This window comes from Anser cygnoides, chromosome 1 (assembly GCF_040182565.1).
Source record: "Anser cygnoides isolate HZ-2024a breed goose chromosome 1, Taihu_goose_T2T_genome, whole genome shotgun sequence".
In the NCBI taxonomy this organism is placed as follows: domain Eukaryota; kingdom Metazoa; phylum Chordata; class Aves; order Anseriformes; family Anatidae; genus Anser; species Anser cygnoides.
In genome coordinates this window covers 2616683-2633251 of record NC_089873.1, presented here as the reverse complement: position 1 = coordinate 2633251, position 16569 = coordinate 2616683, and the positions used below count along the sequence as shown (strand labels likewise).

At 38.6% G+C, this 16569-nt stretch overlaps 1 protein-coding gene across 2 annotated transcripts in view; it reads right to left on the bottom strand.

Annotated features, from left to right (window-relative positions):
- The window catches only part of CHCHD3 (coiled-coil-helix-coiled-coil-helix domain containing 3), a 149739-nt gene that overhangs the window by 102190 nt on the left and 30980 nt on the right, over positions 1 to 16569 (bottom strand). The gene's annotated exons all lie outside the window — the stretch shown is intronic.

Sequence of the window (16569 nt, the reverse complement as noted above, 5' to 3'; positions counted from 1 at the left end):
CTGAGCATGTTGTGACATCGAGCACAGCGTCAGCATTAGGGAACTCGGAATAGTAATGGCACTATCACACAGGTTTTCAAATACACTTTCAAAAGAGTGGAAGAAAGGAAGCTTAAGGATTCTCGGCGCATTTATACATTGTCAAGGGAGCTTCAGAGAACAAATCATAATGAGTAGGGTCACTTTGTAAAAGGTACTAGCATTACAGTACATTAGATTCTTCCCCAGGGAAAATATTTGAGTGGGGTGGGGAGGAAAAAGACAATTACAAGATGTATTACTTCTGTGCTCAGACACAACCCTCTGAAATGCAGCAACCAACTGGGAGTCTTTATAAAAAGTTTATTAAGCAGCATCTTCAATTACTCCAGCAGAAAGTCAGATTATGCAGCCATGGACCAAATTCCATTAAGTGATTTCCCAAGGTCCCCCAAATTATTCCAGCAGCATTGGTATATCGAATCATTCACACAATCAATGCTGCAGTCAAAACATTCTGGTTGTCTTTTCCATTGGAGAAATAATGTTTTGTCTAAAAAGAAAAAAGTGTCAAAATAGAAGTCTCGGCAGCTTTTTCTTGTGAGAGACAACAGAGAAAGCACTCTGTGTTTCCAGAGACTGCAGTAAGCTCCTTCCTCATCCTTTATGGATTTTACTTCCCACTGATGCTTTCCCCCTAAAAATCCATCTCTTCTTTATGTATATTGTACCTAGCAGAGTAATTAAAGTATATGAAATCAGATAATATCTGAAAAAGCTGCTGGAGGCTTCCACATTACAAACTCTCCAAAATTAAAGTGCTTAGGTGGTTACATCTAATTCTTAGAAATTATTCCTGTTTTTTCAGGAGCTCATTGAGTCTTGCCCTTACGAACCTCAGCGAGGTCTCCTCTCAACCTCCCTTGCAAAAAGAAGAAAGCCAGCTTTCCTAACACTCAAAAATAACAGGTTCCCAATGTCAAGATAAACCCTTTGATGGCTTAACCTGACTACTGTTACATTCAGCTTCCCTGCTAAGTACACTACAGAGGGACGGGCTGTTCTTTTCTGCTTTTGCCCAAACTCCACACACCCTTTGCTGCACACTTGCTCCAAGACGGTGACCCAGAATCTCGCCTATGTACGCGTGTCATCTGATTTCCCACCTTACCGTGAGCTGTTGAGCAGCTTTTCATCAGAAACGGACATCCCACAGAATTAACAGACAATGACACAGCTGTGGGTACGTCCACACGAGAGACAGGAGGGATGGATATGTAACGCTGGTTTCATGCGAGCAGAGAACTCACTGCAAGACTTACTGCTTTGACCTGAGCTAGCCAATTTAAAAATCAGTTCAGGTATCTCATCCTTTATCATAGCTATTCCCATCTTGAAAACAGTCCTGGGCATGAACAGCTGGAACGGCTGGGGACAGGACACCCAAAGTTGGCTCCCAGAAAATGCCTGCCAAAGCCGTACAACCCACCTGATCTCACAAGTTGCTGGTTTCCAAGCCCACCGCATACTAGAAACTCAAAAAACGGATTCTGTGCCATCCTTTGCTGTCAATCATGTCTCACCATCGTTAATAGACCAACCTGCCAGGGAAACTACTGCAATAAGGTAAGTGGTGGGAGTACAGGGAGAGACCCTACTTCCAACTCCTACCTCCAGCAGTAATGCATTATAGGATTTCAACAGATTACTGTCCCCCTTGCCTCCTTTTCCACCACTAGGCATGTAAAGTGAAGACATTATTACTAAACAGATAAGTGATGTGTTCTTTGCAAGTAGCTGAAGATTAAAAGAACATTAAACACCGCCTACCTCGTTAATACCAATAACGAGGATATGAAATATCTACATCAAAAAGTGAAGATCTTTTCTGTGGTGGTTATAACAGCTCACACAAATGCAGTTTTGTTATTTACAGACCACCCTTTTTCCTTAGAAATGCAACTTCTTGATGTCTTTTAAAAATGCACTCAAAATGGTATGAAAATATAACACGATCAGTGTAAATATCCAAGCAGAAAACTCTTAAGTATTCCCTGGGTCATCGGGTAGTTTCCAGTTTTGCAGCTAAGCCACAGAAATACTTTGCATAAACTCATCAACCTCATCAAAAAATAAAATATAATTTTAAAAAACTTATTATTGTCCCTATTGGACCTGAAAGACTGTTGCAGATTCCAGAGACTAGCAACATTTTTGCAATTTCCCAGCTGACTTTATGGTTACCCCATTTAAACACATTAATTTTGGGGCCAACAAGGTTTTACCAAAGATCTTTTTAAGACAACAGTTTGGCTTGCTGTTCCCTGAAAATAAAGTCCACATTTTAGCCTTATATAAGAAATGTAGCTTCCTTGATCAGCCCTGCAGCTGGTCCAGAACATCATGCTATATTTCCAGAGGAGACCTCAGCACGGCTCTTACACTGGCAAGGATATCTCTCTCTCCATCTCCTACGGTATGAAAGCAGAAATGTGTTAGACAAATTATTTGCTTTGTAAATTGCACAGTCACTTTGGTGATTAACTAATACTTTGCAGGCTTTTTACTCTCTGCTATTCCTAGTTAGCAGATTTACAATGCCAACGTCTTTGTTAGTTTGTTAGCAGATCTACCTTGCACTTTCATAACACTTATTAGTTAGTAGTTGTCAGTCATTTATTTCCCAACATGATCCTTTGATCTTTCTTTTGTAATATTATCACTAAATGTAGTACCATAAACATATCTGAGAAATAAAAATATTAACATCAGTTCCTAGACTGCTTTCTGAGAAATCCCATTACAAACCACCTTCTAGCCTAATAATCTCTATCTGTCATTGTCCACAAGCCTCCACCTTCTCCAGTTTAACTAGTAATTTTCTAAAACTGACAATTAAGCCACTGAAGAGATTATGGCTACTTTTTAATCTGTTGTTTAAAAGCTATGTTGTAGCTATGTTGTTACGGGGAGGGGGGAATAAAAATCAAATGATGTATCATTAATTTTTCCCTTAAGTAAAGACGACTTTGTCTCACTTTCCATTCCTTTCTCAACCAGTAACAGGTCTTCTCTTCCACCTTTGTGATATCTTTGCCACTAATTTTACTTCAACAGTTCCAGAGCTGGCTGGATTACCTCCTGGTCTCCCCAAAACACCTTTCTTTGCAAATGGGGAGAAAAAAAAACACACAAATCTATTTAGTTTAAGACATACCAGAGTAAAGAAACTTCTGCATATTTAGGAGTTTTATCTAATTTTTAGATCAAGACACGTTATCTCAGAGAAAGAAGGAAGCACAGCAAATATTTTGCCATTGTTTTTTCCTACTTGGGGTGGCATTTTACTATAAAAGAAATATATAGTATTTCATGGTGAAACTTTATACAGTTTAGGCCAAAAAGGTACTAATTTTATGTTCTTCAAACACATCCAAAGCTGAGTTGCACGTAACTGCACCTTAAAGCAAAAACATTGTCTTTTCTATTTACTCAAATCCTCATTCATGTGATCTGAAATGTATCTCACTGTACCTACAGAATAAAATTAGTTAACTTCCTGAAGCCCCAACTAGACTTTCTCCACTTAGAGCAACTTTTATCCACAAAAATGTCCTATATGCCCATCACAACTGATTTAAATTCACCAGAGTTTTAAAAGAAGAAGTAGGATTTTGAAGTAATTTTCATTTATTTGAGTTACATAATTGGGTGGCTCATAGGAGCTTAATGAAACAAACACAAGGCAGCTATCTTCTGATCTCAAACATTTGCTTGCATCAACTTACAGTAGTTTCCTTCCTTGACATTACAAATTCATTTTGCTGGCATTCAGCATGTACTGCTGCTGAGTGAAGGCAAACATCAGCTAAATCTACAATAATAAATTATATTATCACCTAGCCAAAAGTTTAAAATAAATAAATAAATAAATAAATCCATAGCTGCAATTTATAAGCAATTAAATAGCACAACTTGTCAGTACAGTCCACTATTCCAAGAAGTCCACATAAATAGACCACTTAAAATGACATTTTTAATTACAACAAAATTAAAGGCTCAATATAATGGTTCTCACATTTAAGCAGAAAGCTCTAGTTAACAGACAAAAGACATTATGCATTACACTGATCGTTTACACAGAAAGTGCTTTAAAAAAAGCTGCTGAAACAGCAGAGAAGGTTGCTTGCTATACATTTTTCTGCAAAGTTGATAGTTTGAACAAAATACTCTAATTATGAAATACTGTTTCAAGTGTACAGCTATCTAGTTACAGTAACTGATTTAATCAAATAAAGGACGCAATGCTATCTCTTTTCCATAGGGCTTTCGAAAGTACGTAGGGTATTAACAAGAACCTCTAAATACTAAGGTTTGGATTAACACTTTGCAGTATTTCATGTTCTGAACTATTTCCTTGCATACGATTATATACACTGAAACCAGAAGTTCCTGCCTTAATCCAGCAGACAGACCTTTGTAACCATCTTGCCCACACTCCCTGCTCAAGCAGGGTCAGACAGAGCAGGATGCCCAGGAACACTCCAGTTGGGTTTCGGTTATCTCCACGGATGGAGACTTCACATTGTTTTTGGGTAACCTGCTCCACAGTTTGACCACTGGCCCTTGTATTTTCCTGTGTTTGGATGGAATTTCATGCTTTTCAGTTTGTTTCCATTGCCTCCTGGCATGGTCCTCAGATCTCCCTGCTCATCCTTCATGAAAATCGGAGTGCCATTTGCTTTCCTACCTTCTTCGGGAACCTCTTCTGACCACCACGACCTTTCAAAAATAACTGGCCTCGCACTGATGTAAGTCAGCTCCCTCACACCCGTGGGTGCAACTTGCCAGCCCCCATGAACTTATCTATGTCCAGTTTGTGTAAGTGTCCTAACCTGATCCTCCTTCTCATGTAAGTCGTCAGTGCTCCCTTCCCGCTGATCTCAGGGTGCTGGGATTCCTGAAAGCTGCCTTTCAGAAAGATGAAGACAGCACAGAGTATCTCAGCCTATTCTCTGTCCTTTGTCACCGGGACTCTGCCCCACTTAGCCGTGAGTGGGTACACATTTCCCCTAAATTTCTTCCTTTTGCTGGTGATTTTCACACTGCATTTTGGTATCCATTAGAGAGACTTTTCCATCTGTCCCGAGATCTGCTGATAGATAAAGCGTTTAATTACGTAACCCCATGAACTAAAGCTTTTGTCAGAAGAAAAGGAGCTGCACTGGCTAAAATTGGGCACACCTTTGTACCAATGGACAGCGCTGCTAACATCCTGCTTATCCCAAAGCAGAAAATAAAAATTCTCTGCTCTGCCTAAGGCTCTTATTGCTTTTAAAGACTGGACTTAGGAGCTTAGCTAGAGGAGAAAATATGATTGAATTTCCTTTGCAAATGAATACTGTGACAGCTACGAAGCTTACCCATCTGAATGAAACACTTGATTTGAGATCCCTTTAGAGAAAATTCCTAAATTCAAGTAATTCCCATCTCATTGGAGACAATACCGCTCATAGCCACTCTGAGCAGGACACTGCTGCATGCATCAGAATTACTGAACACAAGAAGCAGATCTAAATAGATGAAGTTTGGGTTTTCCTCAAAAAACAGACAGGAGGATGATTGAGCATTCCTGTCACAAGGAAAAAAACACACATGAAAAGAAAAGAAATGGAAGAAACTGCAGGAGGCTAGGTAAGTTGTGATATAACATTCACCAAAGATTTATGGATCTCAGGACAAACAGAAGCAAATAAGAATTTGGATATTTTTAGTTATCATATTTAGGTCTTAACATAATTTTTGACTGCTTCATTCCTGAGGTCTTTTTAATCAAAACAATGTTTACAGGACACTCCATCTAAATCAGATTCTGTTCAAGCCCAACATTAAACCTATCACATTATTCTGAAGGAGTGATCTTGCACCCACCAGGCAACAGATAAGTAAGATATCTGACAGCTGCTCACCTACATGCAAGCCAATTTGTTCTTACATTTAGATTTTGTGGGGCTGGGCAGGAGGGATTGAGGGAAAAAATCAAAAGTTAGGCATGGCCAAAACATCTGTCCTAACCGTCTCCTTTGAGTAGATCTTCAGAACAAAGCCAAAGTGGAAATACCTGGTTTTAGCAGAATAATCTTCTCGCTTCTGAGTTCCTTTTTTTTATTAATCTTCAGTTTTTTCTACAAAAGCAGTGATTGTAATATTCCAGGTGGCTGGCATTTATTACGTGGCTTTTGAACTAATTACGAACACGCTACATGCAAGTAACAGAACCCACACGTGGATACACCAGACTTGTCAGAGCACGGTAAGCCAGCCTGAAACGCTTACCCCACTCCTCCAGAAGGAAAATCTCTTTCTAGAGGTTCTGACTCGTCCAGACCTTAAGGAAGAACCCCTGGAATATCACGGCAGTGATGCTGTCCCGCTCTGTCACCAGAACAGGCTGCAGGTGGGACCACCCAGCTAGCACCCAACCACACCATCAGTTATCGGTGCCCATCACAACTACCACGGGACATAAAATGTCAAATGCTTTGTGCATCTCGGCCATCTACTGAGGTTGACAGTAGAGGGAAAGCAAATTTGCCTAAATTGAGACATATTAAGAAATAAATCGAATAAATGTATATTTAAAATCTTACGTAGAAACCAGCTATTTTAATTCTCATACTTTTAAACTTTCTGTACGTATCATAGAATGGTTTGGATAGGAAGGGACCTTAAAGATCAGCTTAGCTATTTGTGCTCAAATGGAACTAGGGTTAAATGCAACTATTTCGTGGGCGTATACTGGCAAAAAAAATACAGAATTGAGTAATGACTTAAAATGAGTAACTGACAGCTATCATACAGAGTCCAAAAAAAAAAAAGATGAGGTCAAAATTCCCAACCAGCTCCACTCTCCAGTCACTGTGAAGCAGAATCAGGAATTTAAGAAACAAACAACAAAGCCCAAAGCCTCTCTAATGGGACAAGTGGTACATTTCCTGTAATCTCTTTTTAAGAAACAGAAACTCTGAAAAGAAATAAAACTTCCGTCCTTTTATCCTTTTCAGATCCATTTTTAAAAAGGGTTCAGGAAAATAAAACTGTTAATTATACCATCTGAATTTACGACATGGTACTGTAATCTTGCACAGCATGAACCACGTTAGCCACACTAACAAGATGAATAATTTAAGCCTCAATCCAGAAGAATTCGCTCAATTGTTTACTTCGAAATATCCATTTCTGTCATTCTTGAAAAACACCTGCAGACATTAAACATTATCACTAATGAAAAAGCACCTTTTAATTCATGGACAACAACAACACTGAGAAAATGCTAAAGAGCAAAACAAGAAAAGAAAAACACCAACAGCTTTGTGAGTCTTGAGCTTCGATGGCCACTACGTGCTTTATTCCAAACTAATCCACAATGCACGGGAAATCCAAAACTGGCAAACAATACAGTATTAAAAGCAAATACAGCGATGTATCATTTTCAGCCCTTCTTATTTCCAGATACTGAAAATTTATTACGCTATCAAAGATTAAACATTTTCTTTTTGTTACTTTTCAGGGAAATGATTACTTGCCAGTTGTTATATCTTTATTACAGCTCCAAGTTACACAATCCGATGGATTTGTGGTGATCCAAGATAAACTCACTCAAGTCCAAAGCATGACCCGTGTCATTTTTCATTACCTCCAGCGAACCAAAATCAAAATATTTCCTGTTTCAAAGTCCACTACTGGGAAAATCAGAGTCATCCCCTCCTTTTCTCTACAGAATGTAGAAAAATCTAAAGATGTGTTGGTCTTAAAAGCTGGAAACAATCCTGACATATGAAGTCCATGTAAAAAGATATAAAACTCCAACACTTCAGCACTGAAAAAGTATATCTGTATAATTCCTTACACTGAGAATTCACAAAGCTTACACTGACTAAAAATAAGAGTACAACGTATTTACAGTGGAAACCGTTCATCTTTTTTTTTTTTTGCCTAGTTTGACGCAACCAAGAATGTTAATGCATTCTGACAGCCTTGCATAACATCCAAAAATGTTTTGAACAATGCAGTTTAGGCCACGATGCAATATTAATGAATGAATAATGTTTCCCAGTACTGACTTTCAATATTTAATGAATGCATACTGAATGTGCTATACGAATGTTGTTGAAAATCACTGTTGCTGACAAGGGATTTGAAAAGACGCTCGAGAAATCAGGAAAACCTTTAACCTAAACTTAAACTGGGAAGTGTGAAATGGATATTTCTCTTACTCAAATTCACCAGGCTGCAAATTCAGATACATTACTTACCTAATGCTTATCTGCTTCTACAAAACATGGTTAAGGCCAGAGATATGAAAAATAAATTACCTGAATCACAGAATCACTGGCAATGCTTCTTTCTCTAGCAAAGTCTCAGAATGACAATACAAAAAAGTTCTGCTGAATTGAAGAGATTTCCCAGCATTATTTGCACGTTTTAAAAAAACTCATCTCTATTTCAGTTTATGCAAAAGTTAACAGAAAACATCATTCCTCTGCACCACACATCCATGTTATATAAAGCAAACCTTTTACCTTCAATTCTTGCATTATCTACTGCCCACTTGTAACAGATAGGAAAAATGTAGTGTTTTTTTCTCTATTTGACTGTGTTCTTTTGGTGACATTACATGTGACTTGTATTATAGATTATGCACTGCCCTGTTGTGGGAAGGGAGGAGAACCCAAACCATTACTAAAAAACATCCATAGGAGAACAGAAACCTCTTCTAAATTTAAGATTGGAATACATCTTCCCCAAAATTATGTTCCACCCAAGTGGTTTTTGAGACCTCTCCATACTAAACAGATTTTATTAAGTAAGAGACAATTAGGACCGGTAAAATAGAAATGAAGCAAGGCAAAGGAAAAATGCTAAAGCTTTAAAAACATGGCATTATAAAAATCAAAGAAAGCGAACGTGCAGGTCATCAAATCCCAATCTGCAATCACTTGATGGCTGCTTACTCCAAAACTATTCAAGTGGGAATACGTGGATCAGAATTGCTATACTCACTAGAGACCACAATATTCACAATCAAAATTCTTATCACAAATTCACTGCAAATCATCAAAAGCTCTAATGGTGATGGTGTGTGGAGGGAGAGAAGAGAGATCCAAGGTGCCAGCAGTGCTCCCCTTCCCTGTCCCACCGAACAATTTGGAGTAAGGCAGTTTGTGCTACACACCAAAAGGCTGCAAAATTTGAGCCCTTTGCATCTAACCCGACGTATTCCAGACCCGGTGTCTGGCTTCCCCCTGGACTACACAAGCAAAGGGTATCCAGGCACTTGCCAGTACCACTGAAACCATACCAGCTGACTGGCCATAGAATCCAGGCAACTTCCAATAGCTCAGAGCCAAGTTAAAATGCAGAAACAGGAGGAAGAAGAGAAAATGAGAGAGGCCACGTTACACACTCAGGATATGGACTAGGAGGTCTTTTTGTCCTCCGAAGAGAGCTGGCAGTCGCTCTGGATCTTGGGAATTATTAATATAACAAAAACAAATGTGATCATCATCTCTTTCACGCATTTTTTTCTTTTTGGAGATTTTAGCATGGTCTCGTAGTAATTACTGTTACTTTCCTGTGCTTGTACTTCATATTATAATATTTAACAAGAACTCCACTACTCTAGTCCATGGGCATTTCTTCCTCACAATGACCTGTCCCTCCTTAATGCTGGCAATACACAAACATGAAATTTGTGGATCACTCATTGGAAAATATATTGAAAATACATTTTCAAAAATTATATAGAAAATATACTGCAAGTAGGAAAGTGGCGGTAATTACAAAATTGATCCCTAAGCAACACAAACTTTCAATACAATGTCAATTCCTCCCTCAAATACATTCCATTACAATCTCATCTTTGGTCAGTCCCAAATCATTTTACAGTTCTGGCATTAGTTTGGGGGATTTTTGTGTCTGGTATTAATATCCAAGACAGCAAGATACTGAGTGTTCTGCTTTACAGTATGAAATCTGGTTTGCTGTCCTTCTTTAGCCTTTTATACAACCCAAGAGAACACCAACCTACTCTGCCCAATTTATCTTGGTAAAACTATGTTCCACCCTACCTGCTTAACCATTTCTCTGTTCTCTCGATCATCCTCTGCTTCAAATGCTGTACTTCCAAAATCAACCATAACAATGAGGTTCAAGCAATAACATTCAGCTGAACATTTCATGCATTTCCTTTTCCCTGCCCTCCAGCCTCAGCATAACATCTGTCAATTGAAAATCTTTGCTAATGGCCATGTTATTTTATGTGCCAGTGCTTGATCAAGAGATCAAAGACACTAATTTCAAGACTTGTAATTATATACAGCTCTTCAATTTATCAACAAGACTTCCACAGACAGCTTGTTAATACCTAGTGCAAAATGGACGCTAACTCCTGTCGGTGTGCTGATACCTTACCGAAGTTGGCTGGGTTAACTTTCTTTCTGGGGTGCTGGGTGTTTTGTCGGTTGTCCTCCTTTTCTAGGGTAGGATAGAGGTGGTTGAGCAGAAGAAGAGTAAGCAGGAACAAGGGAAGGCTGTTTAAACAGGGGGGTTGTAATTATACTTCATATGGCCACTGTTTTTTAAAATATGTGCATATAAATCAGTATTATATAAAGACAGAATAGATGAACAAATTTCTACCTTTATGCCAGAGGCATGCAGAGAACCTAAATCAGAATAGTAAAACTGTTTTACATAATTTGTATAAGTATTTAGTTGAGACTTTTCTTGATATTCTCATAACTCCAGTTGAAATTACTTTCCAATTTAATATCACTCCTCTTGGGATCTGCAAAGGCAGTCATGAAATTATGACAACATTAATTCTCCATTAAAGTGAAGGGGTAGTTACCTTTTTTTTTTTGAAGTGTTTCTCTGCTATGTCTACTTATTTGCTACTTTTCAAAATGAAAGAGCTCAGCAGTTTGAAAGCAAAGATTTGTTTTAAATTGCCATGGGGGAATAGTTTCCCTCCTCCCTCCTTGAATCTAAAACTATAAAACTATGAAGCAGTGTTATTTTTGTTGATGCTCTCTCCAAATAAACTCACTGGCTTCAAGTCATTTTCCAATCTCCCTGAGAAATAAACTTATCAAGATGAAGCTTCGTATACCATTGTCAGCTGAGATGCCAAGTTTTAAAATCAAAGTGAAAAATAATCCCTTGAAAATGGGGGGTTTATAAAGGTAGGAGTGAATTATAGCACTGCTTTCTCCAATTTCTACTTCCTGTCTCCAAGATTCATCCCTGCATATACTGAGCACCAGACGTAACAGTATAAAGAGAGTGGGACCAATAACAGAATCTTGGAGAGTAACTTGACCGTTGCCAAATATTGTTTTTTCTTCCCAGAAAACAACAAAGAAAACAATACGGGCTCCTCTGACAGCCTGGTATCTCCAAACCTTCATCCTCCTAAGCAGCATGCCTGCAAACATTTTTGTTTCCTAAGCATTTTGCAGGTAAGATAATGTGTTACGCTTTTAAGACTATAAAAAACAGAAGGTGCAATGCAATCCCATTCAGGTGACTTCACCCCCACTATAAAATTACCTCTTCAACAGTTGGCTGTTGGAAGAGGGATCAGTTACAATACCTCACCTGACCGTAGCAGTGTTTTACAGGAAAATCTGGGACAAAACCTCAAACATCTTCACATTTAATCTTAGTTACTTCCCTCACATGCAAAGGATCTTGACCCAGCCTGACCTTGCCCGTTCCTTTTTTTCCTCTGGCAGAGCAGTGTTATCCCATAACCCTCCAGACCTCAGTAACATTACAGCCATCGAAGAATAAATTCACATCTAAATCTTTTGCTGGGTGTCAGACAGGACGTGGGATATTTCTGCTTTGAGAGGGGTGAAGGGCACGGCCACGCAGGGAGAATAGGAGAAAATGAACTTGTGGAAGCAATGCCAAAATTTGTCCCTTTTTCCTTGAATGATCCCCAGCCCTGAGGCTGAACTGCCACTTTGGACAGCCAAAGCAAATATTTTTTTGGTTCTGTTTGTTGTTATTGTTTTGTAAACAGCCACAAACATCAAACTTGTATATTTTGTTCTCGTAAGTGAACAGCCCTCACCACATCGCTGTGTAATCAGATGTCCCATTCCATAAAAGCTTACTCGACAATTCTATCCAACTGCTATTTTAAGTCCTCTCTCTAGTGTGCAACGAACTATACATCTTCAAATATGGAATATGAGTTGCACATATGTGCATGTCGCATTCAGAGACGGGAGGCCCCTTCTAGCTGTCTCATTAGCCTCCCTTTCCAGTTTATATGCAATTTAGGGCTTCTCTTCCAAACTCCTGTTTGTAACTATAAACGACCAAGTTTTGTTCTCTCAAATCAGTAGCCAGTTTTTTTTCCTAATACACTGAATATTATATTAGAAAAAGGCTAAGCATCCATTGAAGACAAGTCACACTGCATGAAGGTGTACGAACAAAGAGCAATTCTCCACAGGCTACATAAATGTGGCAGTGCTGACAGCCGAGCTTTACTTCACACGCAGAGCTTCTTATACTAGTGTGCAATTTAATTTTATTTTTTCCTCCAGGAATGACAACAGTAATGGAGAAACTTTGCTCTACAAATAATTTCTCTCAATAGTATTTTTAGACAGTTCTTGAACCTCTGCAGTACTTCATGGAGACCCTGTCAGACAAAGGCCTACCACAGGAGGCAAGCCTCCAGCACGGCCCTGTTGTGACGACGCCTGTGTTCCTAAACCCAATTACCAACTTTAGCCTCTTTTTAAAAACAGTATGGTCACTCATGTCAGACGATATAAAATTCTTATCCCTGACCTAGCAGAAGTTGAAACAATTGTATTCACTTTTGCAGTTTCACGGAAGTATTTACAGCTTTCTATCCTACTGTCAGCAGTAGGGATGAGACAATTTTCCTGACTGTTTTCACACTATCAAGAGGCCCCTGTGGCAGAATACTAGATTATAACTATTTTCTGACTAACAAAGTAGCTTTTTGTCCCCTGTGGGAAGAATACTGGGAGAAAAAGCCACTCTCCCAATTTGACATAGCTAATTACCTCGGAAAATAGAATCGTTTAGGAAGAAAAAAAAACCTACTTCAAAAATTTTTCATCACATTTAATGCACTACCCATATGAACTGAAAATAAATTAATGTGTTCTTCATAAATTAAAATCTCAGTAAAATATAAAATGAATATTCTAAATAAACCATTTTATTTTCCTTTATGTTCTGCAGACCTGTGCCAGTAAACTATAATAAGCATGTTATTAAAACAGAAATCAATAGTAAGCTTTAAAATATACAGTACCACAAAAAGGTCGAGCCCCAGTATTGATTTTAATATAACATTTTTGGTGAGTAGTTTCCCAAAGGGTTCTCCTCTAATATTGTTCTTCATCCTTCTTTCACTTTGCATTTGCACTGGAGGATTTGTTGTTCTTTTCTGCAAAAGCTGTCCACTCCGTGAAGTTTACTAAGAGCCTGTCATATATGCAACGCACTGCTGAGACATGCCAAAACAAGGTCGGGGGGGAAGCACTCAGACACATCAGAGTATCAATTAAACCGTAAGTGAATCGCAGTTACGGAGACCCTCCCCAAGCACAGAAAGAAAAAAAAAAGAAACTAATGGCTGCAATCTGATAACCTACCACTGAGAGCCACCTTTGTGCACCACTGTGTACATATTTTTAAAAGCTGATTTAGAGTTTAGAAAGATTTTCTTTAAACAGATGAGGATGTTTAGAAATACAGAGGCTGCAATAAGTTATCTGGCTAATGACAGATAAAATACCACACCATATGGAGCCCAGCTAGCCAAGTAGAACAGACTCCAACAATTCATTACCAGGGAATGTTTGAAAATCTATGATCTGTTTTATTCAAAAAAAAAAAAGAAAAAAGAAACAAAAAACATTTTTCAAGTGGCTTTCAAGACAAAAGCTTTCCAAAGAAGTCATAGGAGATGAGATAGTCAAAGCACAGCAAAACTTTAAAAAAGCCATTACCAACTAATTGCTTTTTTGACCTCACCTAAAGTAAGCAGAAGCCAATCCAGGGAAGTGAGAACAGGGATTGCATTAAGCACTCAGTAGAAGGCCCAGGAAGCTGGGCAAAGACTGAGTAAGACTACAAAACAGAATACAGGCTTGTAGCTATAGTACGAGGTAGTTAGGAGATACTGAAACACTCTCCATACTGCAGCCAGAGAATTGTTGGTCTCCAACCACCACTTCCCATCTGCTGACAGCTACCACCCACCCAATTCCCTCCACAAGGGATCAGGGGACCATTTCTTGCTCTGCTTCAGATGAAGTCCCATGGAGAAGCTCAAGTATGTGCTTCGGATCTTTAGGTCAACCCCGTTGGACCCTAGCTGAAGAACTTCCACCTTCATCCCTGCTGAGCAGCTGGCTTTGGTGGAGGCTACACCAGAAACGTTTGTCTGTAGAACTCACCTGGCCATGACCCTTATTTAAATGGAACTGAGCTTTCAGGGTTCAGACCATCTAAACAGAGATTTTAAAAGATATTTCATATACTACTGTAACTTCTACATACATTGGATCCTTTTAAATAAGATTCTGAGCAACGCTTACATAATGCTCAGTGCTGGTTCCTATAAATTTCTACCTTCGTCGTGCCTTATAAACAATTTTAGAGCAGACCTAGAAACAGTTACTGAAGGGCCACTGACCAAACAAAAGCCTACTTTAAGCCTTTCCCTACCTTAAAATTCCTACTTACAGCAGGTACTGTTACTCTATGAAACAAATGCTGGAATCGTGGGAGATTAATGTAGGACAATTCAAGCACAACTAAACATAGGGAAGGGCTCTTGGGACACTCGTGCATCAGCAAACTGCACAGGAACATACACTTAGCATGATAACAAAATTATATGCAGATATATATCGAAGACCTGAACAAAATAAACTTTCTGCAATACTGAACGGACTGTCAAGCACCAGCATTTTGCAAAAACACCTCAATCTACATATAACTATATTTACCATGTGCCAAATTATATAGAAAGAGTGGAAGCCGGGAAACACTTCTCAAGCAAAAGCTACTGAAAGCCCACAAATATAATCAGCCCACGCTAAATGAGTTGCAAAATAAATAAGGCTGAATTTTCCTTGATTTTCAGGGGGGGAAAATGCTAAGTATTCATTTATGAAAAGCTTCTGTGGGAAATCACATCCTTCATTTGCCTCTTATTTAAGTATTTTTATGTACATCTCAATGGAGGCATCTAGTAGTCTAACAAGGTTGACAGTAGCTAAAATTTTTATCATTATGTTGATGATAGTAAAAGTGAACAACATTTTTTCAAGGTATCTTTTCTTCTGCCTTTCGTAATGCAAACTCTTTATAAAAAAATTATCAGGCACCATCAGCATGGCATCATACATTCTGATAAATGAGTAGTTCTAGTTCTATATTCAAGAACAAAGTATGTGGCAGATAAACTTCAATTTGCACATTAAAGATCAGAGGAGAAAAAGTCAGCTACCTCCCCCACGCTTGTTCTCCAGAGCCACAACATTTACAGTTTTTACTCATATTTTACTCATACAAATTGACCTCTTGGGAAATTAGGAAATATACTACATATTTGCTGAGCTTGTCCAGAGTAAGCAGAGAAAAGGCAAAAAGCAACCTATTATTACTATAATATTACTATGAATACTATATATGTTACTATATATTACTATAATATATACCATCTATAATATATATATTATAGTAATATATCTAATTTAGATTCAGATACTCAGGTTAACAGGGAAAGTCCAACAGTCGCAGTACCATGTTCTAGCGGTAAGGCAAACAGAGCAAGTCACAAAAATACTGAGGCACAACAACAGTGAAAACTGGAAATCTCATGATTGATAAAGTTTATCAATAATAAATGCCTTTATCCTAACATCCTAAAACTTTTTTTTTTTTGTATTGCAAATGTGCATTCTGTGATCCCTAGGGCTCACTTACTACTGTCACGTTGTCCCCTATCTACCGGTCCAGTGAGTTGTGCAAACCCCTCGGCAGATCTCGATGGAGCAGGTGCATCTGCTGACCAGAAGCAGCTTCTCATAGCCGAAGTTCATGAGCCACGGCACCATCTCGTTCAGTCTCAAGCATTGGAAGAGGCTTCCTAGTGAAGTGGTTGATGCCCCGTGCCTGTCAGTACTCAAGAGGCATTTGGACAATGCCCTCGATAACATTCTTTAACTTTCGGTCAGCCCTGAAGTGGTCAGGCCGTTGGACTCAATGATCTTCGTAGATCCCTTCCAACTGAACTCTGCTATTCTACTCTAAATGCTCTTAATTACTTCAAAGTCTTTTGACACAGCAAAGCTATTTAAGACTCTCTCATTAACAAAATGATTCAAATAAAGCATAACAGCTGTGACAAGACATAGCGTAATGATCCATGTCTGTAAGACTGTACCCCAGGAAGAAATCCAAACAGCTAAAGGATTCGGAAGTTTCGTTGTCATATTTTGTATGATTTCATGTCATGGC